This window comes from Phoenix dactylifera, unplaced genomic scaffold (assembly GCF_009389715.1).
Source record: "Phoenix dactylifera cultivar Barhee BC4 unplaced genomic scaffold, palm_55x_up_171113_PBpolish2nd_filt_p 001577F, whole genome shotgun sequence".
NCBI classification, from domain to species: Eukaryota; Viridiplantae; Streptophyta; class Magnoliopsida; order Arecales; family Arecaceae; genus Phoenix; species Phoenix dactylifera.
This window is the reverse complement of record NW_024068884.1, coordinates 60,498-88,437: the sequence shown is the minus strand read 5'-3', so window position 1 is coordinate 88,437 and position 27,940 is coordinate 60,498. Positions and strand designations below refer to the sequence as shown.

Here is a 27,940-nt window from a genome sequence, read left to right as displayed (position 1 = left end):
TATATTGGACCTCAATCCAACTGATGGGTTTGGAAGACTGGGCTGGGTCGGGTCTATACTACACTTCCGTAGTGTGTAGACCTCCTTATTGGGTGAGTCGAGCTGGCTTTGGGCTGGGCTCAGCCCTAGGAATGACCAGAATTAGCCAGGCCCAAGCTCGATAGCTTCAGGCTTCAGACCAAGCCTTGGGCTTTTTTTAAAAAACTCACCAGCCATATAACACCCAACTAGCTCCATAATCCATACAAATCAATAGCCCAATCACTTCTTTCCCCTTTGATAGCAACCCTGATCCCTCCTTTCCTCATGCTCTTCTGGCCATGCGAGATCTGACTCCTCCGCCCTCTACGGTGGATGCCTCCACCTCTGGATTATTCTTGGCGGAGGGAGGTGGGGCCTCTGGCATCGGAATCACCTCGTCCTCGATGACGCTCGGCAAGGGATTCGAGACTGCCATGGACTTCGCTTGCCTCTTGGTAGCGACCTTCACAGCATGGGGCGGCATCGCCGGCCAACCAGGGGGGAGAGAGGGAGAGAGAGCTAGGGTTTCTAAGAGAGAGGAGGGGTGTGAATAGTGTGGTGGAAGATCAAAACCACCAGCCATATGTCACTTTGTTGCTCCTCTAGCTGCTCGACTGCTGCCTCTCGCACTAGCATTGATGGCTCTTACATCATCTGCCGACGAACTGTGCCACCCGCCACAGGCTCGATCACCACCCGTTCGTTTAGAGAAGACGAGATGAGAGAAGATGAAACACTCTTGCTGATATGTAATATAATAATAGATATATATTATCTATACATAATAATAGATATATTACATCTATATATAATATATATTAACCGGGCTCAGGCTGCATCGATGTAAACCTGAGCCTAGATCATTTAATGGGCGGGCTCAAATTCAGGCTTGGTTCAGCCCATCGGGCTTAAAAACCAACCCTAAGCCTTGAAATGCTCTCGGTTCGGGCGAGCTGGGTGGGCCGCTCGATATTTGAACAAGTTTGGTAGTGTGTATGGATTAAATGCATATCCATGATTATGAGAGGAACATAACTTATATTCATAATCCTTATATCATGATCTTAAAATCTTCTTCGTTGGAAAACATCTTCTCAAGTTATTGGCTTAAGACCCATTCCAGAATTGGAATGGTATTGATATATATGGGTTACGTTTTAAATGTATCTGATAGAATCTTATGAATATAGAACCAAATCTTAATAAATTTATTAAGCTCTTTGCTCTATTTTGGTGCCTTTAACTAGGAAGTTTACCTTTTATCTTCTACTAATCTTATGATGCTTGCCCTGATATATTTTAGAACTTGATTATTTCTTTTTGAAGGTGAATTTTTGGTCCCTTTATTTAGGAGAAATATGGAGAGGCCAAAAATACATGGAAACCTCATTTGGACAAGCTTCTTTCGAAGCTCAATCCTATAATGGTTAATTTACATAAATCTTCTGCTTGAAGTCTAAAGTCTGAGGTTGATCTATAAAAACAGGTTTCCATTTTCCGTAGCTTCAGCTCTTGTAGTAGTTCTATTTTGAATGCTCTCTCTCTCCCTCTCTCTTGCTTGCTCGCTGGCTCGTGCGCTCAATGATGGATTTGGACATTTTATATTCAAAGTCATGTTTATAGAGTATTTAATTCCATGATTTTAGTTCTCTCTGATTTCCATGAAGTGGAGTGGGTCAATCACTGCAGTTAGCGTTCGCCACATTTGGCAGTATGTGTTTGTAACATAATTGTGTACTGAAACTCTTTCTTTGGCTTATAGCAATTATTTATTGTCACCTTTTGGCAAGCTTTCAAATTTTATCAAAGTTCAGATGTCAACCTTTTAATCATTTCTTCAAACCAGCGCTGATTTCTCTACTGGGATATGTGCAGAGCGTGGCTTATGACAGGTCCAGTGCCCCAAGGATTGTCGGGTCTCTGCATGGTTTGAATCCCCCTGACGATGAGCCATTCAGCCACGCCAAGATGTACCTCCTGAGTGAGTTCTCTTATGACCTCGACAAGAGCAACGCACAGACCTTCAATGGTTGTGACAGCGGGACATAAGGGTGTGGTCAACATGGTGCGGCTGGACTTCGCCTCCAACCCATGGGAGCTCAGCTCTAACGTGCATCTATCGCTTTAGGGTGCACGGCTACGAGCCCACACCCCCCAGCAGCTATTGGCTCTGCAGGCCCGATAGAGAGTTTCAGTGCTCTTGTTTGTTGTGCACCGAACCCCTGATTTCTGTACGCATTAATTCCTGTTCGTGTTCCTTCTTCTTTACGTCTCCTCTGCTAAATCTTTTTAATTATCAGGGTTCTTATGATTTCTGTACCACTTAGCAGGTAGGTAGGGTATTGAATGGTGCCATTAATGCCTCAAACGCATGCATTAAAATATGGAAGTCAACAGCAGCAGCTAAACAATCATTCAATTGCTTGATGCCTTCTGGTAATCATTTGACCCCTGAATTCAAGTATTTCTGGGCCCTAAAAGAACGGGAGAAATGGCGTCAGTGAGAGGTTGGGAGTGGGAGGTAGAGTTGGGCAACGGGGCCGTGCCGGGCCGGCCCGGCCCAGGCCCCCCGGGCCAAAACTCTAAACGGGCCGTGCCTGGTACGGCCCGCTTATGAAGCGGGCCGTCGCCTGGCACGGCCCGTGGAGGCACGGAAGGCAAGCCCGGCCCGGCCCCCGGCCCCTCTATTGGGTGGGCCGAGGCCGGGCACGGCACGGCACGGGCCGTGCCAGGCACGGCCCGTAACGGGCGGTTAACGGGCCGTGCCAGGCACGGCCCGCAACGTCTCTAAAACGGGCCGTGCCTGGCACGGCCCGTAACGGCTCCAGACGGGCCGTGCCTGGCACGGCCCGTCTGGAGAGGGGGGAAGAAAATAGCCGTTTCCAACGGCTATTTCGGAAAAAAGACGGTTTTGCCCCTCCCAACAGTCCTATAACGGCTGAATTGAGGGGTATTTGGAGAAAAAATTTTTTTGGGCTTCTATAAATAGCTCATTCCTCCCTCATTCTCACCACACCAAACCTCTCATTCTCTCCTTCTCTACTGCTATTATTTCTCTCTTCTAAAGTGCTCTTCTAGCAATTTAATTTTAGTTTGTTCAAGTGCTACACAAGAGGAGGTTCCTGTTGAGAGAGAAGGTCGCTTCTGTGAGAGCACAAGAGGAAGCTCGAAATCTCGGCGCTGGCCTCTGCCCTCCGACCCTCTACTCAATTCCTCCTTGCGGTTAGTTTTATTTTTTGAATTAATCATAGATATGTCATCTTTTGAGGAAAGTCAGTTTGGCATTCCTGTTTCTGAGGGGAAGAAACTAATCCCCCAACCCCCTGTTCCTAGTTCCTCTAGAACTGGTGAAGCCGACGTGAAGGTCAAACCTCTTCTCGTAAGAGGACTAGTACTGTATGGAATGAATTTGATAGAGTTATGGTTGAGGGAGTCTGGAAAGCTAAATGTAAAAAATGTGCCAAACTTTATAGTTGTAGTAGTAGTGGGGGAACAGGGCATTTAAAAGACATCAAGAGAGTCATAGGATGCATGATTCTCATGCTCAAACTCAAAGTAGCACTTAATATACAAGGGGGATTACTTGTAGGTAATTTTGCATATAATCACTGAAAATCAAAGAAAAGCCACTTGTAAAATGGATAGTTTAAGGATGAATTACCTTTTAGTTTATGTGAATCTTTTAAATTTGAAGAATATGTTCAATTAAACCTACAACCTGCTTACAAAAGAACTAGTAGGCGTACATTTAGAAGAGTAGCTATGACCAATTTTTTAGCAATGAAACAAAATTTAATTGAAACACTTTCTACTTTAAATGTAAAAAATTTCATTAACTTCTGATATTTGGTCAGCATCTGTAGGTAGTAATTCTTTATTGCCATTACTGCTCATTATATTGATAATGATTGGCAATTAAATAAACGTATTCTTGCTTTTCGTGCTTTGATTTTCCACATTCTGGGCAACAAATTTCAAATATAATTTATCAAACTGCATGTTCATATAATATTAATGATAAAATTATGTCTATTACTTTTGATAATGCATCTAATAATAATTCTGCTGTTGTGTATTATTAAGAGACTCATTGCATCCCATATTAGATGGAAATTTACTGCATATTAGATGTGCATGTCATATCTTAAAATCTTTCTGTTCAAAGCTGGCATGGGCATGATTCAAAGATGTGACTTTCAAAAATTAGAAATGCAGTTTCTTTTATTCATGCTTCTAGATCAAGACTTCAAGAATTTAAGGAATTATGCATAAATCATGGTAAACGTTTTAAAAAATTTAAACTTGATGTAATTACTCGTTGGAACTCCACATATAGCATGATACATGATGCATACCCATATAAAAATTTATTAAGTGCATATATTAATGATCGTGGGATTAGGATTTACATTGACTGAAACTGATTGGAATAAAGGAAAAAATTTTGGAAGATTTTTTGCTTAGTTTTTATAATGCTACCAATGTTCTTTCTGGTATTTATTACCCTACTTATGTTCATTTTTACAACAAGCATATATAATTAGTCAAAAATTTGCAGAACATAGATATGATGATGTTTTAATGCCTATTATTCACCTAATGGAATCTAAATGGAATGAGTATTGGGACAGGATATGTCCTATGCATAACTTAGCTGCTGTATTTGATCCTAGAGTTAAATTAAATGGCGTGCTAATTTTACTTGATGCATACGCTGAAAATATGAATCAAGATGCTGAATCTGCTAAAGATGAGGTAAGACAACTTCTTTATGATATTTATGCTATAATGATGAAAAAATTCGTGGATCTAGAACACAAATACAAACCTCTATTCCTCCTTCTAGTTAGTTCTCGTTCGTCATCTATTTTTTTCATTCATTGCACAGAGAAGACACACACATGCTTCAAGTTCCTCTTCATCTTCTTCATCTTTAAGTAGTGAACTAGAATTTTATTTACGAAATGATCTTCAGTCTGCATATGATGAAATCAAATAGAGAATCTAGATGTATTATCTTGGTGGAAGAGTGTTAGAAATCAATATCCCTGTTATGTCTGCAATTGCACGCGATATTTTAGCTGTGCCGATTGTCCACGGTAGCATCGGAATCCGCTTTTAGTGCAGGTCGGCGTGCTTTTGACGAAAGAGAAGTAGGATGACGGGGCGAAACGGTGGAGATGCTTCTCTGCTTCAAGGATTGGCTGGATGCTGAGGCAAGACTTCAAGATAAAGTGTGGACATAATACAACATCCTCTGATGATGATGATACAAACACTACTGAAGACTGAAGACTGAAGACTGAAGACTGAAGAGTGAATACTGATTCACTGAATCACTGATGATTAGTAAGATTTCTTAATTTTTTATAATTGTACATTTTTATTGTATTCTGGAGGTCAGACCAAGGTCCAAACCTCGGCCCTTTCTTAGTTTCTTATTGTATTCTAGAATCTAGAGGTCAGACCAAGGTCCAAACCTCCCTTCATGTACCATTTTGATTGAAATTAATAAACTGGTAGGGGTCTATGCCAAACCCCCCACCATTAAGGTGGCTTTATATTCATAAATCAAGATTTCTTAGTGTTCATAATTTATTAATGTATTAAAAAAATTTTATGGGGCCGAGCCGGGCCCAGGCCCGGACCGTGCCAGGCCCGCGTGCCAGCCCGGCCCAGGGCCCTTATGGGCCGTGCCGTGCTGGCACGCGGGCCGTGCCGTGCTTGGCCCGCGTGCCTAGACCGGGCCGTGCCGGCCCCAGGCCCGAAGCGGGCCGTGCCTGGCACGGCCCGCTGGCCAGGATTCGCTAGCCCAGCACGGCCCTATCAAAGGGGCCGTGCCAGGCACGGCCCGTCACTGTAGCTGGCGGGCCGTGCCTGGCACGGCCCACTTCGTGCCGTGCCGTGCCGGGCCGTGGGCGGCCCGGCCCAGTGCCCATCTCTAGTGGGAGGGGTGGGGGTGCCTTTTATAAACATTCTACCGCAGGAATTGGCAGGCTACAAGCTGGCATCACCACTTCACTGATTCCAGTCGGGATGCTGTCAGAATGCTTTGTCTTGGTGACGGTGGCCTATCATAACAATATATTTAAACCACTTGAATGGTTTCTTTATATTCAAAGAAAATGGTTTTTATTTTATGCGCATAACATTCTGTCTGGTTGATAGAAAATAAAATTGCCCTAGTATGTTATGTCTCCTTGTCAAAAGTTTGAATGGCAATCAACACCAGTTATCAATGTCAACCATGCTATCATATTTCAGCAATGAATAGTATAATAGTACTTTTCTTTTATCTCTCTGTTCGCTCTCCTCCTTTTGAAGTATATTTTTTTTGTTGCCCTTTAATCGGTAATTAACTTTAACATGCATAGGTTCTTACAATTAGCAAGGCATGCCACGAGGGGTAATCATGCAGGAGGGCTACCAGGTCTGAAAGAAAGTTGCTGAAAAATGATGTCAAATCTTTCACCCTTTTGATTATTGAATCGTGGTGATAGAGGATGATGGAAACCGGTAAAAGACGATCCTTGATGGTAGTGGTAAGATTGCGGTCTCAAGGTGCTGTCGGACCTCGCAATTCCTGAAAATTCAGTATCACGAATTCTCTCTGTTTTTTTTTCTTTTTTCGGTGTCCTAAATTATCTTATATTTAACAAGCACCATCCAACATTTCTCCTAGTGAACATTGACCATAGATCTCATGGTCTAATCATGTTATCGTTGCATGGAACATGGTGCGGTGTTGTTAAATCTCATATAAATATTGTCTTGGTACCAGCATTCACATCTAAGCTGTATGTATCCTTGCATCCTAGCAGTGGTAAGCCTCGTGGTGGTAGCAAACCACGAGGACAAATTAATAAGATATAAGAACTAGTAGAGAGCACTCAAGATAATTAATTCGTAGTTTGTCGAAGGAACAAATATTTAATCAACAATCACTATGAAAATAGGAGAAAATATGTAAATAAAAAATATATATATTGGAGCATAGACCTTTGCCCCTACTGGAATAACTTAATCCATAATAATTCCTCCAAAAAAAAGCTAAAAACATAGAAGTAAAAAATCAACGCACCGGAATAACTTAACCAACAGAAATTCCCAGAAAATACACAAAAACATGAAAACTAATAAAACAAAATTCAATAATTTCCACTGTTGGGATTTGAACCCGGGATGCAACAGTCACTATCAAAATAGGAGAAAATTTGTAAATAAAAAAAATATTGAAGCATAGACCTTTGCCCCTACTGGAATAACTTAATTCATAATAATTCCTCCAAAAAAAAAAGCCTAAAAAACGTAGAAGTAAAAATCAATGGATCCGAATAACTTAATCCACAATAATTCCCAGAAAATACACAAAAAAGGAAAATATTAAACAGAATTAATAATTTTCTATCTTTGGGATTTGAACCGGGACGCCTGGGTTAAAACGTAGATACCCTCATACCCTGACCGGACTAAACGCTAGCAGACTACTCTAGTTTTCTCATCATATTAATATATACGCGATTTGTTGACGTACCTCCTCGATTGCGATCGTCGCTGGAAAGCCAACCGTACCTCTCCACTGCAGTCGTGCGTGGAGAGAGAAAGAGAACTTCATTGGCTCTTTCTCCCCCGTTCTGTACCAGAGTCCCATTCTCGTCTCTTTTTCTTGATTCCTTCCCTTCCACCACAACAAGAGTAGATGAAGATTCCAAGAGAGAATGTTGCCGATAAAAGTCTAATCTCCTCCATTCCCTCCCCTCCACCACAGAAATTCTCTCTCTGACTCTCAACTTCTTCTCCCATTTCCTTTCTTCGCTCCACCAACCCCCCAACCCCATCTACCAAAAATTAATACTTCTTTCTAATAGTTACCATTCTCTCTCATCCATTCTGATCTGGAGTCCTCTTATCCTTTCTGCTCTCTTTTTCTTCCTCGTTGCTTGATTTGGTATGTATTGCTGGGAATTCTGTGCTATTCTAGTGTATAACTGGTGTTTTTGTTTACTCAGTTTGATGTCTTAGAGCTGAAATTCCTTCTAAATTTGCTTAGATTCTGAGTAAGTTTCCTATCTTCTTCTTTATTGTCTCTTGGCTGACATTTTTGGGGTGATTTACTGTGGAGTTAGATTTTGTCAGGTCAGGTAAGACTCTTGGTTTGACTTCTTCACGTTAAGATTTATGTTAATTTCCATTCTTAGATTTGTTCAGATAATTCAGTATTTCCATTCTGAGTAGTTGCTAGAGAATTGGTAACTCTGGAGAAGTGCTATTTCATCTTCCTTCTTTTGTGAAAGGATCAGAGTGTTGGATTTACTTTTCATTGTACATTGTTTTGTAGTTCTTTTAGTTGGATACTTCATTGGGCTTCCTCCTGTGTTCCACTGCTCTTTCATTTCAGAAATTTGCTGTTTCTGCTGTAGATTCTGTAATCTCCTCTTCGCTCTCGGGTCTATCTGCTTAGGTTAGGGAATGCGGTTCACTGTTTCTGTTTGTTGTGATATGGGTAGGACTTGCCAGAGGAAGTTCAGATGTAGATGCACTCTTGGAGTTCAAGAAAGGGATTAGGAAAGACCCTTTGGGGCATGTCTTCAGTACTTGGAATCGTGGTGACTCGCCAGATTCTAGTGGTTGTCCTCAAAACTGGTATGGAGTCCAGTGTAGTGGTGATCGGGTTTCCTCGATCACATTGAACGATATGGCTTTGGTGGGTAACGTTAGTCTGTCCAACTTTGCTAGAATGGGGATGCTTCGTAACCTGTCTCTGTCGAGCAATCAATTAATGGGGAATTCTCCCCTCTGAGCTAGGGTCTGCGAGCTCTCTGGAGTTTCTGGATGTATCGCAAAATTTGTTTGTTGGAAATGTACCTATTGAGTTGACAAAAATGGTGAATCTGGTGTATCTGAATCTATCTTCGAATAATTTTGGGGGTATGGTGCCTTCTGGTTTAGGAAATCTAAGACGGCTGAAGTATCTAAGACTTGCAGGCTAACAGTTTTTCTGGTGGTGTAGATGGTATTCTTGGCCAACTGCAAAGTGTGGTTCATGTTGATCTCAGCCAGAACCAGTTTTCTGGATCAGTTAAGTCAATAATGGCTGATGGTTCCTCTGAAATTATTAGCTCATTACAGTACCTAAATATTAGCCATAACAAGTTGTCTGGGGAGCTGTTTGCCAAAGATCCGATTGCCTTTATTCGACAGCTTGGAGGTGTTTGATGCCAGTTTCAATCAGCTTAGTGGGTCATGTCCCTTCTTTCAATTTTATAGTTTCGCTTAAGATTCTACGGCTGGGAAACAATCAGTTCTCTGGTTCTTTGCCTGAAGCACTGATCAAAGGAAAATTCAATGGTCTTGACTGAACTCGACCTAAGCAGCAACCAGCTTACAGGTAATTAGTCTTTGAGTTCAAAAAATCTTATTCATATAATTTTTAGAATAACAAGTTCGGATCGAACTGATTCTATGTATAGATACCTGTACTTCAAATGTGCTGAGTATATCACATAATTCTTTCATGGTGTTTGCAAAATGTCCACCTGTTATTGTTTATGAATCTTCGTAATTTTAAAGTTCCATACTCTATTCGGTTGCCTTTTTTTGTGAATTCATTTTGGGGCATCCAAAGTCAATCTCCATTGTCTTCTTTTAATGCAGGTCCAGTGCAAAGCCATAACATCTGCAACTCTGAAGAATTTGAATCTCTCCACAAATAAACTGTCAGGTTCTCTGCCTATCAGGGTAGGGAGTTGTGCTATTGTGGATTTGAGTAATAACATGCTTTCTGGAAACTTATCTGTAGTTCAGAGTTGGGGAAATTATGTGGAAGTTATAGATCTGAGTTCAAACAAATTGACAGGAACTTTGCCAAATGAAACATCTCAGTTTCTGAGACTGACCTCTTTCAAGGTTTCAAACAACTTGTTGATGGGGGAACTTCCACTTGTGATTGGGACATATCCTGCAATAAATGTTATTGACCTCAGTCTTAACCAACTTAATGGACTTCTACCTCCAAGTCTATTTACATCATCCAGATTGAGGGATCTAAATCTATCAGGAAATATCTTTACTGGACCTATCCCATTGCCAAACTCTCAGGGAACAATCTCCACTTCCACAAATGTTCCAGTACTTCCTACCCAAAACTCGAGTTTGGTCTATTCTTGATCTTTCGAATAATACCTTAAGTGGTTCGTTTGCCCCAAGAAATTGGTGAATTGACAGCACTAAAATTGTTGAATATTGGAAGAAACAATATTTCAGGACAGATCCCAAAAGAAATTGGTATGCTCCGCAGCTTGCTTTACATTGATTTGTCTAATGACCATTTTGAGGGCACTATACCTGACAATTTCCCTGAAGGCCTTGTTGGATTCAATGTATCATATAATAATCTATCTGGCATTGTTCCTGATAACTTGCTGAGATTCCCTGATTCATCATTTCATCCAGGGAACGACCTACTAATTTTTCCTCATGTACCTTCTTCAAATGTTCCCAACTTCGCTGATAAAGGAATGCACGGCGATCACAAGAAAAATGCAGTTAGATATGCTTTAATTGCTGGTGCAATTTTTCTTAGCGTAATTACTGTGATAATACTAATCTATTATAGGGTGTCCAATGCGAAAAGAGGGAAAGGTGATGATAAGCAGAAGTCTCCCCATTCCGCAACTTTTTGGGCGATGGAAGAGTGTGGATCCACCTCCTGCTTCTTTGAGTTCCTCTCAGGATCACTTATTTTCATCGAGGTCTTGCGTCAATGCCTCTTGAGCATAGGTAACATTTCATTGACTCCCGGAGAGTCTGCAGAACCCAACATTCAAGGGTCATCAACAAAAACTGGGCAAGCTGATCATGCAACCATCAGTAGTTCCTCGGCAAAGAATGAAGTGAAATCTTCGATGTCCCCTCATCATATCTTCCCCTCCTAGTGATCCATATATATCCAGCATCCTTCTATTTTTAGTGTGTGTTCCCCAGATAGACTGGCCGGAGATTTGCATCTCTTTGACAACTCATTTATATTTACAGCAGAGGAACTTTCCCCGTGCTCCTGCAAGAAATTATTGGTAGAAGCTGTCATGGAACCTCTTATAAAGCTACCCTTGAAAGTGGTCATGTTTTGACCGTGAAGTGGCTGAGAGAAGGAATTGCAAAGAGTAAGAAGGAATTTGGCAGGGAAGCAAAAAAAACTTGGAAACATCAGGCTTCCAAATAATAGTGTCTCTAAGGGGTTATTATTGGGGTCCGAAAGAACACGAGAGGCTTATAATATCTGATTATATTGATGCAGTATCTTTAACAGCTCACCTATGCGGTATGATATGCTTTGTCTTTATCTTGGTTTATGTAATATGTATCACCGTGAAATTTGAATTGGTTCTATTCTTATATTCAATAGTTGAAGTGCTTTCATTCATTAATTATTATGATTTGAATTTTGTTTGTAATTATTGTTTGATACCTGTTATTATTTATTTATTTATATCTATTTTGGTACTTCTATATTGGTGTACCAGAATTATGGCTGAATTATTTAGTTCCACGATTGCTTTCTACTAGATATGCCATGCTTGTCCATTTTTGACACTTATCTCTTACTGCAGCGAGTTATAAGCATATCCATATATGGGAAACAGAATTTTTTGCTTAAGTTTGTATTTCATAAAGTATCCTTTTAATACTATCAAAAGTAATATAGTTCATTGTCTGTGCTGTTTATATCTACTTTTCCAACTTCAAACATAACAGCTAAAAGCCTTATTTCATTTATTTGAGTTGTTTTATATCGATTGTTGTCTGAAATTTTGGTAAAATGGATTGATTTGGCTAAATCTGATCCTAAACTACTGGAGTTTCTGCACTTCATTTGATTTGGCCATTCTTCAGCCCAATTTTTGGATATTTTTATTGTCACTTAATTTGTTTCAATGAATTATAGATAAGGCTAAAACCCTCAATTTAGGTTAATTCTTGATTCTTTTTTCTTATAGTTGTGCTTGCTCATCAGCCACCTAGGAAGCATGTTTAGAAAATGGCCAGATTTGGATTAAGTTGGGAACAAAACCCAATCCATTAGCAGGTCTAATTATAAACCCTTGTTCTCCGAAGCTGACACTGTAAATCATAGGCATGGAAGAAAGTATAACAAAGAATGGAATAAAATAGAATAAAAGAGAGATGTTAAGTGAAGTCCACCACTAAAAAGAAAGATTAACGCATTTCATTCCCATTTTTTCATTATTTTTCCTTCCCCACTAAGTATCTAATTATATAGACACAAGTTGGGCTCACATTTCCCAATGCATTGATGCTGACAACTTTCTAAAAAATGAATAAAAGACTTCGATAAACTCTAAAAGATACATTGCAAATTATGAACACATACCTTAAGAATAACAATCATTATATTTAATAATTGATAAGTAATATGTGACTAGACTTGTAACATAGACTAGTATACGGGCTACCCCAAAATGGGCTGATTCAACGTGGTTTGTCCATTGGTTCTATGTCAAATGCTTTGGGACCTTGGGTATATGGAACTCGTCCTCAAGTTCTTCAATCATCAATGCTTTTACAATTTTCATGTCTTCGAGGTGTTTTAGCTTGATATTGTGATACAACCTCCAAAAAATAATTTGTATTTTACTGAATGCTGATGCAAAATAAGAACAAATTGCATTGGTGCTTTCATAGAGAAATATGGATCTTCAATGATATCAGTAAATGATTTTTTTCTTCAAAGATCGTTTTCTTGATGTTAAGGCATGAAACCAAATTCTTAAAACCTCCTTATTCTATCATGTTATGAAAATTGGAACTTCAAGATCGGTTCCTCTTAAATCAAATTCAAATGATGTAGACTTGATCTGATTGTTGATATTATAAGCATAATTAGTATTGCAATTGTATGGGTCTCAAGATTTGGAGGATAGATACAAAAGTCTTAGAAGGAGAATTAAAAGTGTGAGATGTCATAACACTAAGAGGCCTTTGAGGTGAATTTCGAACTTCATCGGTATGCTCAAGTCATCACTTGGCCTTAAGCTGATACTACTGCTGTGGATAATGAACAACTTCATAGGATGCTCATTTGTGGGAATTCTAGTAGTCGTGGGTTAAGATAGCATGGCCTAGGTTTTTTTAAGTGATCGTCAAATTTGTTTGCTCGTTCTTTAAACTGATAGGGTACTTTTTTGAAATCTTTAGATGCCCTCTATATTCTAGCCAAGCATTTCTTTTATATTTACAAAGTAACTCTTCGTGATGTGAAAGGCACCCATTATGGTCGTTATTGTTGCAGAAAATGATTGTAAGATGGAGATATCTTCTTGCATAGGAGGGCATAAGAGATAGAGCTGATCAAAATCCGGGCTGGGCCGGGCTCGGGTCGGGCTCTACAGTAGAAATTAGGCCCGATGGCTATGCCCAGGCCCGGCCCGGCCCGGCCGACTGTCGGGCTTAAATTTTTGTCCAAGCCCGACCCGACTTTATAAATCTGGTCCTAGGCCCGTCTAGCCCCGGCCCGACCCGACAGGCCCGATTTTTTCTTTGTTTGGAATCTGAAAATGGGCCAAAATGGCCCGACCAGGCCCGGCCCGATTTTTTTGGTCGGGCCGCTTTTCCTTCCCAGACCGGACCCATGGGCCTTTTCTTAATGCCCAAGCCCGAAAAATTTCGGGCCGGGCTGGGTGGGCTGGACGGGCCAGAAGGCCCGTGATCAGCTCTAATAAGAGAGGATGAAAGATCAAATTGAGCTTTGATACTACCACTCAACTCAACTCAACTAATCAATTGGGGTCAGTTACATGAATGCTTTTCCTCCATTCCACTCTGTTTAGAGCCACACTTTCTGAAAGTTGAGTTGAGTTGAGTATTGGAACATCTGAGTTGAATTGAACCTTTAATAGTAGTGCTAGAATTAATAGGTATTGAAGAAAGTACAAGATGGAAGCAAACTAAGATAGATGGAAGAAAAGTTGAGGGGAATCCTTCCCTAAAACAATGAAATTAACACAAATTTATTCCAAATTCTTCACCATGTTTCTTTCTCTGCTATACATCTATTTTTATAGACACAAGATGACCTTATATTTCCCAGTAAATTAATGCTTACAACTTTATAAAAGATAAATACTTGTGTGATCTTTAAAAGATACCATGCATGAACTGTAACAAATAAAGGCAAATTTATAACACATAATTTAAGAATAACAACCACTAGCTATTGATAACTAATAAATAACATTGAACTAGATTTTTGGATTGGACTAACATATGGGCACCCCAAAATTGGTTGATGAAAAATGAGTTGATCCATCATGGTTGGCCCATTGCTTCTGCTAACATAGGAGCAAAGGACAACCATGTGGGATTGATCCATCTTGGAGTCGCTCATTATTTAGTCTACATTCAAAATTCTAGTCAAATATTAATTATGCTATTAACAGCTAGTGGTTGTTAAGCTTTAGTTACGTGTTTATAAATGTGAAATGTGTCTCTATTGTTTTTAGGGTTATTAATTATGGTTCATGGATGTGTCCTATAGAGTTTGTGAATGTAATTATTGTTGTCTTTTAGATTGTTGTAGCACATGAAGAGTCATGTGTTGTCTATATAAATCATATAATAGAGTGAATAAGTAATTTAAAGAACAAAGAAAAAAGGTTTAAGTATCTTCAAGTCATGCTATCATAACTCATGACAACTAGAACTTATTCAAATGATAGGCAATCATATATATTTGAAGTTGTTCCTACATCACATATCGAGATCAACTTTAGTGCAAGATATCAATTATGGAGATCGTTGAAGTTAGAAATTTACCTCCGAGGCCTCTTAGCATGGTGATATCTCTTACTTAATTCTACTATGACTTCTCCAGTTATTCAAGTACACATCATTACAAGGTCTAAGTATGCCTATGAATTTATCAATGTAATTGTCTTTATGTCATCGGCATTTGATTTAAGAGAACTAAAACTTGAAGTTTCAAATTTTTGGAGCATGACAGAACTAGAAGGTTTTAAGAATTTGATTTCATGCCTTAACATTGAGAAAGCAATGTTCAGGGAAATTCTATTTTATTGGAATATGAAAATTCATTTTCTAATATCTTTAAAGATCTGTACCTTTATGTGAAAACACCAAGATAATTTGTTCTTGGTTTGAATCATCGTCTTTCAGCAAAATACAAATTATTTGGTGGAGGTTTTGTGGTGTCACAAGATCTAATTAGTAGATTGAGAATGCAGGAAATTCCAAGAGTATTAATGTTGAACAAACTCGAAGGATGAGTTCCACACAGTGGAAGCATTTGATGCAAGAGCAATGGACCTTTCATGTTGGATTAGTTGATTTTGATTCAGCCCATGCTGGAATAGCCTATTATTTAGTCTATAGCCAAAAGTCAAGTCAAATATTAATTATGCTATTAATAGTTAGTGGTTGTTAAGGTTTAATCATGCGTCCATAGATGTGGAATGTCTCTTAATGTTTTTAGGCTTATTAATTCATGCATGTGTCTCCTAGAGCTTATGAAAGTAATTATTGTTTGTCTTATAGAATTTTGTGATGTGCTAATAGTCATGTGTTGTCTATAAAACCATGTAGTAGAGAATGACTGATAATGAAGAACTGGATTGTTTATGTTATTCTTGTTTTCTCCCTTCTCCTACTTGCTTCTCCTCTATCTCAACCTCTTCTTCTTCTTTTGCTTAACCCCTATCATTTTTGGCCTCAGCTACATCAAAAGTACAGTACTAATAATTCAAGTCTAGCATCCACTCAAATTCTCATCTCTTTATCAAACAGCAGATTATATGTGACTAAAATGCATTCTTAGAATGTCAAAAGTTTATTTTGGTAACAAGTACTAAAGAAATGAGGACTTAAGAAGGACATTTCATGATATTTATTGTTATTGTAAGCTCACCAGTCTTGTCAAAATAAGCAAGAGATAGGAATTTGTTTTATTTAACAAGTATGTCAAACAAGGTTTTAAAACCATCAGAATGGTATGGTGTTGCATGCTGGAATCTACAATAAGATTAAGGCGGTTGTTGTATTCTATAGGCAGAAAGTCTTAATCGAGTTATAAGTGTCTTTTTTAGAGAAGCTGGCCAATCATGATGGACTTCATTTTTGTGTTGGTAAGCTTTACCATGATGACTTTGGTGATAACAGACAACTTTGCCTTTATCATAATCATCATAAAGAATAGAAAGGATTAAAGATTATATGCTTAATAGTGCTGCAGGTAAGGTGATGGTCCCGTCTCACGCTCGCTCATTGAGAGTAGTTCAATGAAAGAAGTTGTTGAGTGAAGGAGGAAGCTTTTCTCAGATGCAGCAAAGTAGAGAGGAAGCTACTTTTAAGATAATGATGCAAAAGCAATCAATAAAAATAATGGGATTTTTAGGCTTTTGTGGATAAACCAGAAATGTAAAGATAACTAACGGTGCCATACCTTCCTTCTTGCTGAACCTTTGGCATATCATCTTCAATCTCCACAGGGCATCGATCAAAGTCGTGCTGTGTTGCACCAAGATCCTCTTGTCTTTGCAATGTCTCACCATTGGTTTATCCATCAAACAAAAGGGATTTGAGAGCTTGAGAGGAGAATATTATTTACTATGAAAACTTAAGGAGTATATAGGAAAACATTCTAGGGCGCCTTATATTAGTAAGATTCATGGGTTCTTATACACTCCTCATATTTGAAATAAATAATACAGGAGAATTTAAATCAAACAAATTTTCAAAGCTAGGCATATTTGCAGTTTAAAGCATCTAAGAATTAGATTCCTGCTGCCACAAGGATTTGAATAGCAAGGAACTGTAGTTGCTTCCAAATCTGATATGTTAGTTATCATGCTTTGGACAGTCCACCATCAGACGGTAGGAAACAGTCAGATTCTGCAGCTTTGACTAGGACTTGGCTGCCACTGCAAGCTGACCATGAGCTGATGGCAATTGGATGTTTAGCAAGAGCCATCAGAAGGTTGGCTGGATCTGATTGTCTCTTTTATTCTTTTGGTGTCTTTAGGCTGCATCAACTAGCATGGAAAAGACTAAAGAGTAAGAGTATGTGCATCATAATTTCTTCGATTCTTTTGTGTGATCTTAAAGACGCATTATTGGATGGACTCCAAGCTTCCACAAGTTTAAGAGAGTTAATGTTAGGACCTGTTATCAATTAATTGAAAGATTATTAGGAGTTCTGCTAGCTGTATCGATTGTTTAATATATATAGATTTTGCTCCCTTGCAGGAAATTAAAAATGATGCATATTCTTAAAGAAATTAAGATAAAAGAAGGAGAAGAAGATGGAGAAAGAAGTATGAGAGGAGGAAGAGCATCTGAAGAGAGAAAGAGGGGAATCACACCTTCAAACAAAAAATTGAAGCTGCAATTTAGTTTAATATTCATCAACATTCAAATGATACAATTGCAAGTTACAACAATTGTAAAAAGCCTTAATGTCGCTGTATATTGACCTTTAATCCAAATTAATCCTAACCATCAACTAACCTGAAAGAATGAAATCAAAAAAGATGCAAAAACCTTTACTAATAGTGTGAGTAGTGTCATGCGGGGTAACACTCTGGTAACTTGATCTATTAACCTACTTTAGGCATCAAACACATGAATAGTCTTGGCAGGCATGCCAGATTTTGGGTTCTTGACGTTTGCATGCTTAGACACTTGGGGTATTTCATGACACTGCTTGATACTTCGTAGCATCAAACTATAACATCATTACATGTCTTCTGTTTGGCTTTTTTTTTTTTATGTAAGCTACCAAGTTTAACATAATAATTTGCGACTTAAGGAGCAACAGGCGCAGCTTATTGTTTATTATATACTAGTACATATAGGTACAAACATGTCCAACCTGGTGTCTAAAATGAGTCAAGATAACAAGCACAATGACCAAAACGAGTCAATCTAATCACTGTGTTAATTAAATAAATTACCAGCATAGAGGGGATTCAAACTCACAAATTCCAGCAAATCTGTGCTCTATTACCATGTTAACTGACCAATATATCCCAAAATCTTGACCTGATAGTCAAGGGGTTAACAATGTATATGAAGCTTAACAGTTAGATCACATGTTAATACTGCATTTATTTTCTAATCGTAATATCGAATCAATGGTCTTATTGTTAAGTTAATGAGCTGTTCAAATTTAACTTATTTAACAATGTACTCTGGCATGCATTTGGTATCAACTTTAACCTGATTGCTATCTTACTGTCTATTCTCAGAGTTTGAACAAAGAAAGCTCCATCCCTTATCTTTGAGGCAACGGCTTAACATCGCTGTAGATACTGCTCGCTGCCTGGACTACCTACACAATGAAAAAGCAATTCCTCATGGCAATCTTAAATCCACGAATATCTTAATTCAAGCTCCCAATTTGAATGCTTTTCTGACTGATTACAGTCTACATAGGATAATGAACCCAGCTGGCATGGCTGAGCAGGTTTTAAATGCCGGTGCTCTTGGATACCGTCCACCAGAATTTGCAAGCACAAGTAAGCCATGCCCATCATTGAAGAGTGATGTTTATGCTTTTGGGGTTGTTTTGCTTGAGCTCTTGACTGGAAAAAATGCTGGAGAAATTGTCTCTGGAAATCCTGGCATTGTAGATCTGACAGACTGGGTAAAGTTACTGGCCAGCGAGAACCGTTCATATGAGTGCTTTGATAAGCATATTCTAGAAGTTGACAGTGCTGAAAGCCCTCCTAGGGTGCTTGAAGATGTATTACGGGTGGCCCTCAGGTGTATTCGTTCAGCATCTGAAAGACCTGAGATCAGAACCATATTTGATGACCTCTCTTCCATAACCTTTTAATCCAGATGCAGAGCTGTACATCTTCTACTAACCGAATTGAAGAATTTTAGCTCCTTAGTGATAACATCATTAATGATTTTCTCCCCATTTGCTTCCTCAAGCATGTTGAGTTTCCTGTGTACTCTTCATTCTTTTTCGTCTGTCCATTCTCAACCGTCCAGGATAATAATCCTATGGCTTGTACAAGTTGAGGAAAGAAATAAATGTTCTTGGTGAGTTTACCATTTGTCCTTGTAAATGGTTTCATTCTCAGAAGCCAAAGAATTTGAAAGATGATGTAGCGTCTTGTGATGGTCTTGGAAAAGAGATATTCTTCTTGTTGTCTTTATGTTTCTTTATTACCTGCTTGGAAAAAGGACTTTCTGCAAGATTGAAAAAGCTGACCAATATATGGGGGCAAAAAATGGACCTTCCTGAAAAGTTTCTCTTATTTTTTTTTAGGTGGTGGATGTTAAAAAAGTGTGATGCTAAAAACAGTCATAAACTGGAAATAAATTATATCATGAATGTCTTCCAAATATCATGATTTGCTCATGAGTAGATTGTTCAATAAATCTAGGATGATGTTTGCTTCTTTATTTAAAATTTGATATGCCTGCAAAATTTTGTTTATATTCATTACTTGCATGAAGTTAGCTCCTCGTAGTTGGTTGGGGACAGCAAGGAAGGGTGGTGAGTGAGAGGTGAAACAACAATAGGAGTCCCTCCAGTGAACATTATTTGGAGTATTGATGATGCCTTGAACATCATGGATTATTTCATGTTAAATTTAAAAAAAATGGGTTGGTTTGCATTGAAATTTTCAGAGTCTTGACCAAGATCCGCCGGTACCGGTCGGCATACCAAGGGCAATCCGGACCGGTACGTACCAGTTCCATACCGATCTATACCGGTCCTATATCGGTTCCGTACAGGTACGACAGTTGTACCGGCCGATTTTTTAATAAAAAGCTTCCGGTATTGGATCCCATGGTGATCCGGTACTGGTCCCAGCCCGGACTCGGTTCGTACGGGTCCGTATCGGCTAGTATGGGCCAGGACGGCATACCATGGTCTTGGCAAACAAGAACCTAAGAATTGCGGGCCCTTTTCTTGAGAATCCTCTATTTTTTCTGCCAAAAGATTCCCAGGCCTTTGTGTTGAATTCAGCCTAGGTAGCATGCAGCACCGTATGCTTTGCTCTTGTGGTTCTTGTTATCGAGTCTGCTTGGTTGAATTGGAACTTGTCCAACAAATGTTAGACCCAACCATTCATCAAGGAATGCAAATTAAGAAAATTGGGCTGGGCCAGCGGTTGTCTCAGGCTCAGCCTGCTTAGCTAACACCAAAGAAGGATCAGTCCGGCTCAATTTTGGACCAGCATACTTGGTGCAGCATTAGATTAATGTGCTACAATTTAGCTTGAACTTTTGCTATATGATTCAAGCAAGCGGCGCCAATATGGGTGCTTATTTTTGTCATACGACAAACTGCTGGCATACTATTTTGTTGGAGTGATTGGACACAAGAAGCTGAAGGGTAAAGGTTGGTGGGTGGTGCTTTCGAAAAATTGTTCTTCCAAGTGCAGGAGAATCGCACAAGTAGTATAACTCGGAAGTCCGAGGTCGATTCCTCAGGGAACGATCTATGGAGTATTAGCTTAATTTTAGATTAATTAATTCAATAAACTTGTGGATTAAGATGATGGTTTGCAAATAGAAAATAAATCAGTAAATAGATAATCGAAGTTTGAATAGATTAAGATGGTGTAGGGATCCAGAATCTCCTTTAATAATATCAAGTTCATGCGATAAATTCTATGATTCTTTTGTTTTCTTTTAAAAATTATAAGCAGATAAAATTTAATTATTGAGTATGTTCTTGATAACATGAATTCTCTTTTTAAGCATTCAACGTGCCTTAGAACGTCAACGATGAATCAAATAATTGAGGAAGACATGTATCAATAAGCATAAATCATAAAAGAATTTTCAACATATAAGAATCATAACATAATCAAAAGATAGATTGTATAAAGCAAAAAATTAGAATTTACATTATGAACTCGGTACACCAAAAAGCTCTTCCTTCACCCATCACCTATGACTTTAGCTCATCATCTTCCTATCTCTTTCTCACTCTTTTTTTTTTTAATAACAGAAACAGTGCATCTCCTGTTTCTCTCTTCTTCCTCTTTTTTTTTTTTTTTTTTTTTTTTTTTTTTTTTTTTTTAATTTCAATCGTAGAGGCCTCCGCCGTTCTTCCTCCCGATCCCCTCTTATAACAATCTTCACCGCATCCCAGCCGAGATGCTCACGAGCGTTGGAACGGAGGAGGAGCCGGACGGCTGGGCGGTGATCGCGGCCGGAACGACGCTGAGAACGGAGATGGAGGAATGGATCTGAGGCTCGGAAACGGAAGATCGTGGGGATGCTGGGATCCGATGGTTGATTGCTAGCTAATCCGGAAGCTGATTCGGAAGGGGTGGATGAATGGGCGTTGGGCTCGGCTGAGAGGAAGGCTGAGACGCTGTGGAGGAGGCGGATGCTTGGGAGGTGATCACGGCTACTGTGGAGGAGCGTTGATCGGGTTGTGAGGCTGAGAAGGGACGGACGCGTGAGCCGATGGGAGATGCGGATGGATTGCGGACGGCAGGGGCGTGGACGAGTGAATCGCGAACGTCTAGGATCGCTAGGACTCAATTTCCGAAAGCTGGGATTACGGGGGAAAGAAGATCATCAGGGATACTGGGAAGCTTCACGGGCTCGGGCAGGATGAGAACGCAAGCGGGTTGATGCGGGAGCTCATCACGGGTGCGAACGACGTGGAGGAGGCGGACGGCACGGTCGGCTAGGTGTTCTGGGATGCAGACGCGGCAGATGGCTGGGTGGAAGCTCACGAACGGCTGGGGCTCGGGCGATGATCGCGGCCAGATCACGGTGAATGTGGCGTCTGATGCGGGTCTGGAAAGCTGGTTCGGATGTGTGGGATACTAGGAAGCGCAGATGGATCACGGATCCGCTGCTGTGAACCCCACGGGCTTTTGGATCCTCTTGGATGATGAAACTAGACCCTTGGCGAATCCATTATGCAGTGTCTCCAGATGACTGCCAAGTGTTGCTCGAGTGCAAGTGTACTTGATCAGATTAATTATGCTCCAGCATGATCAGGTTCGGGGTTATGCATCATCCCAATCTGTACCAAATACGCATCTTAACTCTGATTTACAATCAACTGCATCCAACAAAAATATAATATTAATATAACACTTTTATTATTATTTGTTAGCAATAGTACCAATTTAAGTGATGTGTAGATCGCACTTTTGTGCTCTCATCAGTGGGAGTGGGAGTGGGAGTGAATAGTAGGTATTATAGACTATCCTTGCTACATTTGGTCCCTTGTGACGTCTTGAGGATAGCTGGGAGATCAGTGTCTCGGCAGATTGATGGCGGATGGATCTGGAGGATGCGCATTCACCCCCGCATTGCTCTGTTCCTATGGAAGATGGTCTAGGGATGCTTACCTACTAGGGGTGTGCTAGTGTAGCAGGAAGTGAGATGTCCTGCAGCCTGTGTGGCCTATCCGGAGGTGGAGGAGTCTACGGGCCAGTCAGATTTGGAGATGTGCCTTGGCCCATCCTAGCCAGTGGTAGAGGTGAACGTCCATCGAGGAGTTCCTTCGCTTCCTGGAGGCCTCAACATGGGGGTCTGGGGTGGAGGAGAGGGAGATGCATGCTGCCTATCTGGTCTACCACTACTGGCTGGATAGAAATATTCGAGTCTTCGAGGGTGGCGGCGGCCAGAGCACTATTGCACGCAGCGAAATTCGTTGGTACAACTGAGGTTGCACCTATTGGGTTGGCCAGGAATATTTGAGGGCCCTTTCCTTCTCATGTAGCATCTAGATATGTGCTTGTATCTTGGGTGCCCTCAACTTATGGCTTCCTGAAGGTGAACTTCGATGACAGCGTAGCTAAGGACGGGAGATGCAGAGGTGTAGAATTCGTCATCAGGGATCACGATGTTAGACTAGTGGCGGCGGGGGGTCGGCAGATCTTCAACTCCTCTGTGGTGTGTGCTGAGCTTAGACCTGGAAGGATATCTTCTATGTTCGATAGACATTGGGCGCAGACCAGCTCCTCCTCGAGGGGACTCAACCATGGTGATCGATTGGATCCAGTGTTGGAGACGCGCAGGCGAGGGCAGGCCGTTGCTCCACGATATTCGTAGATTACTGGAGGATTATGGCTTCCATCAGGCCACGCACGTCTACAAGAAAGTAAACGGTGCTGCCGACTAGGTTGATTTCTTGGCGACTCACCACTCTGGAGGTTTCGCATGGATGGATCACGGTGCGGTGCCGGAACCCTTATCTGGTCTTTTATTTTTGATTTTGTTGGCTGCATCCACACCCGTTGAGCATGAGCCGCCGTTGTACCAAAAAAAAATAGTGCATACGATGATCTTATAGTGCACAAAATAATCTTTCTTCTTGAGGAAAAAGATTTACCTGATAATCAAATAGTAAAATAGGAAGAAAAATTAATAATAAAGAATTCTCAAACTCACGAGATAATGCAGAAGAGAACTAGAAATTTCATTTCATTTAAGATAGCCTTTAAAATTTCTAGGCACCCCTATTTATAGTTGTAGGATTGTTTGAACCTACCTACAATGTGCCCATATTCAATTTTTTGTTGAAGAACTAAAAAAAGTTATAAATAAGGACAAAAAGAATATTCCCCATAATATGCTAAATTCAATTTGATGCAAATATGGAAAGTGGTTGTAGGAATAATCTTGTCTTGATTGGATAAGATCTCTGATTAATCTTGATATTGGATTCTTCCAAATCTACCTAGATTTTATTGATACCAGCCTTATTTAATTAAAATTTTCAGAATTATTTTCCAATCTTCAACAATCTTTAAAATTGACTTAGGTCCTAACCCAATACTTTGCTTCTCTAGTCAGCTTTCGATATGAATCGAGTTAAATACATGTCGGTTAGGTTTACTATATGTATGTTCTTGGGTTGGAGAGAACTCATCCTTGAGTTGAAAGCATCTCTTCTCATTATCTTTAACGAAGTCATTGATATTGAATTATAATAAATTTTTTCTATTAAAAGTGTAAGTGTTCGTCATTCCATCATACATGACCTCTCGATTATATTGTTAAGGATGAATCAATAGTATGTAATAGGCATCCATTGATGTTATGTTGCATGGTACAATATCAATGTAAGTGGCACCAATCAAGAAATTGACAAGACAATGTTTGGAAATCTCTATCTTATTGTCTTTTTGAACCAAGCAATTTCACATGACCTTGATGCTTATCTATCTTTAGATTGAGCTTATCAATGACTTCCTAAAATACAATATTTTTGTACAACCAGCTATTAACAATGACGTTACAAACATGCCCACTAGTAGTGCAGTGAGTGCCAAAATATTGGTTTGAGGCTAATCCTCTTTTTCGACTTTAGGTACATACATCATTCATCATAAGATTAGGCTTTGGTCTTGTCTATTCAAGCTCGATAATGGGTCTATCATCTAGTTCGTCATTATAAATAGGTTCAACAATCAACTCTCATCGATTGGTGTCATGCTCTTCATACTAGAAAGTACGGTGTCCTAGATCTCCATAAGTGCAATAAGATGTGAGGTTTGCGAGAACTTGCCTTGCTTAGAACCATGATATGATGGTTGGGTGACTTGTCATGGTCTCCTTGCAATATTAGATTAAGAAGTTTTATTGTCCTTGGAGGAGGAAGAGTAGCACATATTTTGGCACACACATTGATGGATTCCCTTCTTGTCATCTAGATTCATTGTAATTTCTTCTCTATACGCAACATTTTGTGAAAGGTGTCATATATAAGCCACATAATGTGGTCAATGATCTCATCGTAGATCAAAACCTATAAGCCATACAAGTAATAAGCTGCACAAGTTCCCTTGTCCTTAGCGAGCACACCCAAGCAGGGATCTGAAAACTCCTTCGTATTATTAGTGACTCTCATTTTTCTCTGACTAAGATTAATATTGATTGATATAGAGAATAAAAGTGATCTTCCATAAGAAAGTAGCAATATAGATGTTTTCTCTATATTTAGTGTATCATTATTTTTCCAATGCCCACTTAAGAGTGTCGGATATTCTCCTAGTCTATAGATGCATAGACTTGAAATTTCAAGGCCATAATCTTCATCTTCTCATTGTTAGAGATGTTCATAGCTTCAAAGAACCTTTTGATGGAGGTGATCTAGTCAAGAAAATTCTTGATTGAGCCTCCTATGAAACTAAGAAAACTCGATTTTGATGTTGAAGAGCCTATTACAATCTCATAAGACTCTCTCATCAAGCAGACGCAGGGGAAGGTGAATAGGCTCTTGATTTAGAGCATGGTGGTAGAAAGGCTTGATGAAGTGCTCAGAAGATGCATCCAATAACATATTATCCTCCCTATTTGATCTTTTAAGGTAGCAATCATGGTCTTGTATAGTCATGCTCTACCTGCAGTTGTACTACTTATTCACACAACTATTGAAGACTTACATCCTTTAGATCGATATCTAACATTAGAGCATTCTATGTATTTTGGTGAACCATAGGTTCAATATCGATGCAAATACCACAAGCAAATTGGAATATACTAATAGTAAAAGAGCACATATGGTGATCTTTTTTCTGGAGGAAGAAGGTCTATCCAATAAAGAAGTAGCAAGATAACAGGAAGAAGCAACAACAGAGAACTCTCAAGCCCACAAAATAACAAAGATAAGATGGCTTTTACAATGACTAGGCACCTATATTTATAGTTGGAGGACCTCTTGAACCCACCTATAAATGCTTCTACATTCAGTTTTTACTAAAAAAGTTAAAAGAAATTTACAAATATGGAAGAAAAGAATATTCTCCATAATATTCTAGGATTTAATTTGGTGTAAGTATGGAAATGGTTAATTTGATTTGGTGCAAATGTGGAAAGAGATTGCAACAATAATCTCCTATAGCTTTGTATGACTACTTTTTAAATGTCACTAGAAATGAGGGCCAAGTCCATAAAAATAGAGCTATAACCACAAAAAGAACACCAACATGCATGCTTAGACAAATCAAATTTTAACTGTAGCTCTCCAACAAGTGAATCCGAGATCAATTTCATGGATTGGACCTCATTATAGAAAAGAGGAAAAAAACAAGCGGATCTAGGTTTCAAGCTTTCCTTTTGATGACTGTAAAAACTATGGGCGAACGACTCAAGCCAACAGAACAAATGGATTTGGATGGTTGTAGGAGTTCCCTACTCTTTTATTTTTTCTTTAATACCTCATTTCCTTATGGATGTGGAAGATATGCTCGACGGCCTGGATTACAATAGCATAGATGGAAGAGAGGGATGCTTCCAAATTAAGTTTGCCCTAACAACACAATAATTTCCAATTAACAATTGGGCTCTCTACTAACCATACTAAATCTTGGGGAATTTTGGACTTTTTAAGCACTAGGCTAATGTTGTTAAGGAGTAGATAGATGGTTGTATTGCATTGCATTAGAAAATTAATTTGTAGGATTCAATTGTAAATTTTTGAAGAAGAAGGGTCTCTATGAAAAATATTGAAACTTTACCGGCTCAAAACATATTTTTTCTAAGCTTTTTCTAGGTAGCCTAACTGAAAAATATCTTTTATATATAATTATTAGTGAAAATTCTATTATATATTGTATAAAGCTTACCTAGCTAAGATGCCATCATTTCCCCTCACTCCTTTACTTCCTCTTCTATCTCTCTGTAATTTACCATTCCCGTCTGTGGTATAAAATGCATTCATTTTGGCTTTTTGAATATTGAAGTGGAAGATTTTAGACATTTTCAATAAGTTAGCTTGGTTCACTTTATCACAATATGTTCTATAAAAGCTATAAAATGATAGGATTATGAACTTGTAAAATATATTATATGTAACCGTCAGTAAAAAAAATAATCTCTACTATATGGGACCCATGCATCCTCTCTACATTCAATTCAGACAGCAATTTTCTATATGGATTTTTTTTTACTCTTGACAAACTATCCTTTTCAAGCAACACCATGCTTTATTTTCCTATTGTACAGATAAAAATCCTCATTCAAACACACCTTCTATATTTTCTTTAAAATGATTATGAGATAAGAAGAATATATGAGGAAAAATGGAGAATATGAATAAGAGTTATTCTTCAAACAACTTTGATTCTTGGATCATACTTATCCATTCAAATTGCTTTTTTGATATGTGCATCAAGCATATAGCACACACTAGCACTAACCTGTATATGTTTCAAGCTAAAAGCTGATTATAGGCCGGGCCTCGGGTCTAAATTTTATTTATTTTTAATTGGACTTCGGGTCAGACTTATATAAAATTTGAAATTTTCTGTATCCAAGCTCGGCTCATGATCAGCTTTATTCCTAACTGAACACAGTCTAAAATTTCTTTAACCAACCTTAACCCAACTCAAGCTCATTTTAAGCTAAATTTAGGTTAGCTTGGTTGGGCTATGTAAATCAAGTTATATCACGTCAAATGGGAATTTTAGATGGAAAGATTTGGGATATTTTAATTGAATTAATTTTTGTTGGGTTGGAGTCCTCAACTATTCATCTATTTTGATGGTGCCCTTATATAAACTAATAATTTAGCATGATTAGATATATAGTTGTATGAAACATGCAAATAATTTGTTTGACATATATATATATATAATATTTATTTATCAAGTTGGATCATATTGAGCTAGACTTGATTAGGCCAGGCTCGAGTTATATCATGATCAGGTTCTGATTAAATCTAAGTTTAAAAATCTATTCTGGCTGCTAGAGGTTGTGGTGAATTTTTTCGATCCGACTTTTAAATTTTTAAAATTTTAAGCTTGTAAAACTTATAACCCTACTCCATGAGAAGGTTCGCTGGTGGCGCCTGGATTTAGCTCAACCCAAGTCGCGCCCCCAAGGAAATGGGATACCTGGCTCGCGCCACCTTCACCTCCGTCGCTGGGTCTTAAACCAAGCCAAGGGC

At 39.1% G+C, this 27,940-nt stretch overlaps 1 pseudogene; it reads left to right on the top strand.

The window, feature by feature from the left end:
- The first annotated feature begins 6,433 nt into the window (after window positions 1–6,433).
- On the top strand, window positions 6,434–19,217 carry LOC120108833 (annotated as a pseudogene).
- The last annotated feature ends 8,723 nt before the right edge of the window (window positions 19,218–27,940 follow it).